This window comes from Lycium ferocissimum, unplaced genomic scaffold, assembly GCF_029784015.1.
Source record: "Lycium ferocissimum isolate CSIRO_LF1 unplaced genomic scaffold, AGI_CSIRO_Lferr_CH_V1 ctg11062, whole genome shotgun sequence".
Lineage (NCBI taxonomy): Eukaryota > Viridiplantae > Streptophyta > Magnoliopsida > Solanales > Solanaceae > Lycium > Lycium ferocissimum.
The window spans coordinates 9,595-16,455 of NW_026713640.1; the positions used below are offsets into that span (position 1 = coordinate 9,595).

At 35.7% G+C, this 6,861-nt stretch overlaps 1 pseudogene; it reads right to left on the minus strand.

Annotated features, from left to right (window-relative positions):
- Positions 1 to 212: 212 nt before the first annotated feature.
- Positions 213 to 6,318, minus strand: LOC132041686 (protein trichome birefringence-like 3; annotated as a pseudogene).
- Positions 6,319 to 6,861: the final 543 nt, after the last annotated feature.

Consider the following 6,861-nt stretch of genomic DNA (forward strand, 5'->3'; position numbering starts at 1 on the left):
GCCAATGCACGAGTTGGATCGAACCAGTAATTTTAGTTCAAATTTTGTATTTATATTAAGACATTAAATAGATATGTACAAAAATTAAAGTTAGAACCCAGTTACTAATACTTGATATTGCTATTCTTAAATTTATAACTCATAAAGTTCAAACTCTAGCTCCGCATCTATCCGTTAGAACTCTACACTTTATATTTTAAAAATTCAATTATGGAAGATTATTCGGAAAATCTATTAACTTTGCATATTGATTCAACATGTGTTACCCAGAAAAAAAAAAAAAAAAAGGGACGTCAACGACAACTCATGCACTTTGCATTTGTTGTTGGTTTACAGGGGGGAAAAATTACTCACGAAGGATCATTTCAAGTCTGTTTAGACTTTAGCATTACATTTCTGGGGCTTCAAATATGCAAAGAGTAGCTGATTCCAAGTATCAGGAACTCCAGGCAAGCACCAATGTATACAATCTGTAAAATGCAATGGATCTGCTCTTTGCTCATCCGTTAACAATTTGCCTTGCAATTCACCATAAATCGACGTATGCGCATCGATTCTATACTCAGATAGTTGTGCTATATTAAGGACAGTAACAGGAACTTTCATCCTGCCCATAATAATAGCAACAACCTTCATCATCTCTTTGTTTGAGCCAGTTCCCCAGTGACCCTTCTTCGTCACTGGTCTCGTCTCGTTGAAGCACCTTATCCCGTTTACGTTCCCCCATTCTTTATTCCTGAATAAATGTGCAGCAAAAGATTCAATGAGTTTAAGTTCAATAAGATTTTAACGCGATTTATTAAGAAAATTGAATGTGTTTGCTTGGCATAATAACTTACTTTTGGTGTGAAGGGGACATTGTAGTGAAAAAAACCCGTGTTTTTTGGGGATCAATTGTTGAATCAATCCAATTTGCCCATGTCCTTAGTGCTACTCTGTAAGAAGTTGCTGTATCTAATTCTTCATAACCTTCTTCTCCGTTTTCGAATTCGCCCCATCTGCATTTTTTTATCTCTTTAGAACATATGCAATGCCAAGTAGAAATTCTTCATACCGAAGAGGGTTTGATTAAATATCATTCGCCTGAAAATTATACTGTACATATAATTGATTTTTTCCTTATGTAAATAAATAAGTTGTCGAGCCCCTGACACAATGAAAACTTTTAGTTTGGTGGTAAGGGTGGCTCAAAACGCTTTAGGTTGTAGTTTCAAATTCTAGTTGTGATATTTAATTTTTTCTTTAATTCCCTTGTTAGAATTTCTGCCTCTGCCGTTATAATAGCAGATTGCGAGTGTTGCTTGCGTGTTCGATTGATTCTGTAACTTTTTCTCAAACCCTATATATGCATTGAAATACTCACGAAATATCTATAAATATTTGAATGTGAACTCAGTTATTATTATATATTAACTTGAGGTTTCTGTAGGAATCATAAACTTTATATCCTAGATCCGTGTCTGGTTAATCGTACAAAGTGAAGAACTTGTTGGAAATTTTACGGAAAATACTTCATCACGAACACTATATCTCTTCATCACGAACAATTGTATTCTTTCAACACGAACACTTGTAGAAACTTCTTCTAAGCTTGAGAAAAAAATACTTGATCACGAACAATTGTAGAGAATTCTTCGTTGCTTGAGGCATGCCAATGGCAATCGTGATATTTCATCCGGATGAAAGTGTATCCCCGATTCAACAAGCTCTTCTATTATAACAAAGATTTATCTTATAAAAACCCAAGAATACAAAATATATGATAAAGTGTTATCCTAAAAAATTATTATTTTCCTTCAACATGAAACAAGAAGATTATATAGGGAATGAAAATCAACCAAGACTAAAAACTCCAACGGTCTAAAGGCCATTCATGGCTGAATTGTATTCATTAGCCATTAAGGCTATATTAATATAATATTATTAATAATAAATAGGAGTAAAGATTAATGACAATGGTCAAATACCATTTGCCAAACTAAGGAAAGGAAACGCCAAGGTAGTCATTCAATGGCCATATTCAATTTGCATAAAACACATTAATATGATAAAATAATGACTCATTAATATATAACAAAATAATGGATTAAAATCTTCTTTTTGAGCTATTAAACTCAATTTTTCACAACAGAACTTCCAGTGCCTTGGTCTTGAGTCCACTCATCCACCAAACATAAGTATTGAAAACAAGGAAGTCTGCTCCTAACCAATGTTTGGCACGCTGGGAAATTGAGTCCACTTTAATGATTCTCTGATTTGGATCACTCAATGGTTGCATCGTACTCCTGGCAAATAAGTGCAAACCAGATTTTTCCAACTTCAATCCCTTAGTTTTTGAAGAAAATTCTTGAACAAGGCCAGATTTTTATGTTTGAGTTATATGGTGAATTACCTTAGCTTTTAATACAGAATGAACGCGCCCTCGTTTCATAGATTTTTTGCTTTTTGGGATTACAGATTCAACCAAACAAATAAAAGATTCCCATTGATTTCTCTGTAGTGAATCCCCTACAAACATTAGTCGCTTTCCTCGAAGCTTTCTGAGAGCAATCTCAGGATTGAACCTGAATTTTTAGTCATTGCAATATGGTACAAGAACGAAGAATTTATCATACTATTTTTTTTTTTCATCTTGCAATATGGTAATTTCCATAATGAAGCGGAGAATTGAAAATCACATTTTTAAGTAACATGCCAACCTTGGTAACATGCAGTCATCAGGCTGCCATTCCCAGTGAAGATAATATGAATCATTTCGGCCATTCTTAATACAAGAATATTGTCTATCAATATAAGGACAAGTCTTGTCTGTGTACAATGGCTTAATTGAAGAATTAAACACCCATTTTCCATGATTGACGCTGCATTCACCGGGATCAAAATCATTCGTATCGTCTGCTGGATTGTCTATTGAATCGCTCTCCAATGCTTTGTCATCTATTAAGCCAAGAAAAAGAAAAAAAGTTCAGCACGATGAAAAAAAAAAAAAGAACGTGAGCAATTGGGATCAAAATTAATCAACTAGCTAGTACACCTGCTCTTTTGGGACAAGGTTTAAACCTCGAAATATAGCCCGAAGAAATAGTACTGACCCTCTCAGTGTCCAAGAGAAAAATGAAGGCTAAGAAGGTGCAGATGATGGTTGTTATTATGGGCAAAGAGAGTTTTCTTCTGGCAGATTTTGTCCATCCCATGGTGAAAGGATGGATGTGAACTAATTCAAAATGGAGAAGTTTAACTGCAAGATGAAGCAAGGCTAAGTGATTGGAAGGCTTAAAAGTAAACAGAGAAGCTTTGGAGGACAATTTTTTTTTTTTTGGGTGGGGGTGGTCGGTGGGGGGGGGGGTGTTGTGGTGGTGTTCATAGTCGAGTGAAGTGGAAGTCATGCATGGTTGGTGCACAATATTTGTATAGCCAGTTCGAAATGGCAAAATTTGAGCTTTTTCATGAATTACACTTCCCTTGCGTCTTTTCGATCCTCAAGCGAATACCGACCACTTACAGTATCGTTCGTCCTTTTTCCGTACATTACAAAAATGACTTGGAAAAAAAAATTAAGAGGGTGTTTGAATTGACTTATTTTAAGTGTTTTTTTGACTTTTAAGTTCTTTTCTACTTTTTTGGGTTGACGATTTAGATAGAAATGTTTTTAAGATTTATTTTTATACTAAAAAGACATAAAAAAATCAAAGTCAAAAGTTTCCAACTTATAAACTTATTTAACTTTTAAGTGTTCACTTTTAAAAAGTCAATCCAAACAACTTCTAAGCAGTAGGTGGGGATGGTTTTCTGCAGAGCATCTATATTTTAGCTCTCTTTTCATCATCCCATATTCATATCTCATGACTTGCCTTTGCAGTAACTAACAGAATGGCGTATCTTTCTGATACAGCAGGTTCAACATATCAATCAAACAATTCAATGGTATGGGGTCCATGACATATGTATTAGAGTTTAATCCTCTACACATAATCCTCTACACTAACAATATATGAGCTATCTGAAATATTAAAAAATAACTACAGATAACCGTTCATAATATAAGTGGGATTGAATAACCTAAAACTAATTCAATTATATAGGACTGTCTCCCTATTGTCAGCTTAACACATAGAATATATGTACCAAGGTATCTTACGACATTTTAAACCTAACTAATGTACCAGTAATTTCAACAAATAATCGTAGCAGTGATTTGATTATTTATAACTATAATCATTTTCAAGAAGTATGCCTCTTTATCCTTAAACTTTTCAACTATAATTCTGTGTTATCTTTTGAGTGTAATCATAACTTCCACTGTTGACTGCTGAATAATGTTGGTTACTTTACTTGTTTAGGCCATTATATTTATACCTAATTAGCTAGTGATTTGCTAAAGAGAGACGAGAAGATTTGTCAAAAAGGCCGCTTATAAGTTTTAATTGGCATTGTGGCTGCTCATTTTCTTTTTCGATTATTTTTCGGTATTAGGGTTTAGAAAAATGGGAATGGGGTACTTTTCATAATTTTAAAAACATTGAAAGTTTTAAGTTATACACTTAAGTCCAGTTGACTTCTAATAAAATACACAAACACTCTTTCTCTCTCATCCGTCCCTTTCGCTTCTTTATTTCTCTTTCTAGCTTGGAATTCTCAAACTTCCACCTCTCCCCCAAGCTCCAACACGCCTTGATCGTCGTAAACTGGTAATTTCTTTAACCCTATAACTCTGTCGGAGCATTTTGAGCTCCATATTGCCTTGATATTTTATATTTTTTTTGATCTTGATAAAAAACTGGATTCATAAAGATCTGCTTTTTTTTCACAACCTTTGTTGTTTTGCCTTTTTTTTCGTCGAAATGTGTGTTATTTATGCTTATTTTTCTTGTTTCGATCTTTATTTTTCTGTTTTTGCCTTTTGAAATTACATATAGTCTATTAATAGACTTTTGGTCGATTATTGTTATATGGTGGTTGATCAACGTCTCTATTGTTTGTATATAGATCGTATAAATGCCTAGATGTAGAGGCAGAGGAGGAAAAATACTCCCCCATTCTTGTGCAATGGTTGAAACTCGTCCTAATGCGAATCGTAAGGATAAAAATAGAAGAGGTGAAGAACTCAGCCGAGATAGAAAAAGAAAAAGAAGTGCAAAAGCTAAGAGTGCATCCCACTTAATTTATTGACGAGTGTAGTGTTTATGGAGATACAAAAAGAGAGTTGAGAGGCATTCGGGGATGGTTCAAAACACTATAGTGCTGATGAAGATGTTGATCATTTGTCCTTGCCATATTATGCAAAGACAATTAACATTGAAAAGTATAGTTTGATCAATTAGCTGGATGATTATGAAACTTTTGCAGCAAAAGTTTCTGTTAGGAGAAGGCTGTCGTTGTTAGTTGAATTTAACAATGTGTTGAGAGATCAAAAACTAAGGAAAATGTGGAAGCGTTCCCTGCTTTGTCGCTTTAGAAGGTCGTCAAAATTCTTCATCAATTTCTACTTGACGGATGATCCACTATATGCTTCTTCGTCATGTGGTCCAGAAAAAGAAGCGTGAAATGTGGTTCCTCGTGAACGACAAGCCCATATGGTGTTTTGAAGGAGTTTGCGTTGATCACTGGTTTAAATTGTGGAACCTATCCCTCTCAATCTAAAGAGGACTGGAAATTAAGAAAGGGGCAGAATTCTACGCAAAGGTTACTCGAAAGAAGAAGATTACATCAGACAAGCTATTATCGGTGAAAATTTCAGCAAACCTCCTAGAAATGGAAGTGAATAAGGTAGTCACAAGGTACTCTCTTTCACCCCTTAATATTGAGTTTAGCGACTCCGCAATGTTTATGGTCAACACATCGTACCTATTTGTTGGAAAATATACCCTGCTCCACTTGTCAAATCCAATATCAAACTCGAGGCAATAGCGTACTTGGGGCATTTATTCGTTAATTGTCAAAATGTTCATTGAACTCCGGGTAACCATATGCCTTTGTCAACATAGACATACGAAGAGAATCTCCACATTGGAAATTTTTTCGAAGGTTATCATCAAGATGCTTCATGCATAGTCCATGATGAGCATGCTCAAAAATTCTGAAAACACCGTTGGCTATGCTCTTATGCCTATCAGAGATGATGCACAAGTCTAGACCATCAGCGATTATATATCTTAGCTGCTCGAAGAAGTAGGTCCAGGATTCATCACACTCCTTGTTCGCCACGCAAAAAGCAATTGGATAGATATGGTTCTCAGTATCCTGTGTGACGGTGGACAACAACACACCCTCATACTTATCGTATAAATGTGTGCCGTCAACGGCAATAACCTTTCGCATGTGTTTATATCCATGGATGCAAGCTCTGTAAGCTATGAAGTAATATTTGAACCTATCCGCATCATCAAGACTAATGTAATTCTAGAGCCTGGATTTAGTGTCACGACCCAACCCCGTAGGCCGTGACTAGTGCCCGATCTGGGCACCCAAACGCACCAATCTGATAATATCGAACACACATGAATATAAGGTTTAAGCCGACAAGGTAAAATTTATATAATTTCCGTAAAAAATTTACAGAGTTTCCTTTGTTTTACGGACTATCCAAAATAACCCCGCGTACGCAAAAATACCAACAAAGACCACACGGGGCCAACAAAACAACATATATACATACGCGGGCCGACAAGAGCCGCCGCGGCGAATGGAACCGCCCAAACACAAGATATACAAACACAACCGTATGTAAGTAGGCACATCCCACAAACATGTCCACGTACCTCTAAACGTGTATTGTACGGGGAATCATATGACGACAGTGGCCCCGCCGTACCCCGAACAAATATGTACAACGCAACGAACGAATATATACCAAAAGTAGAC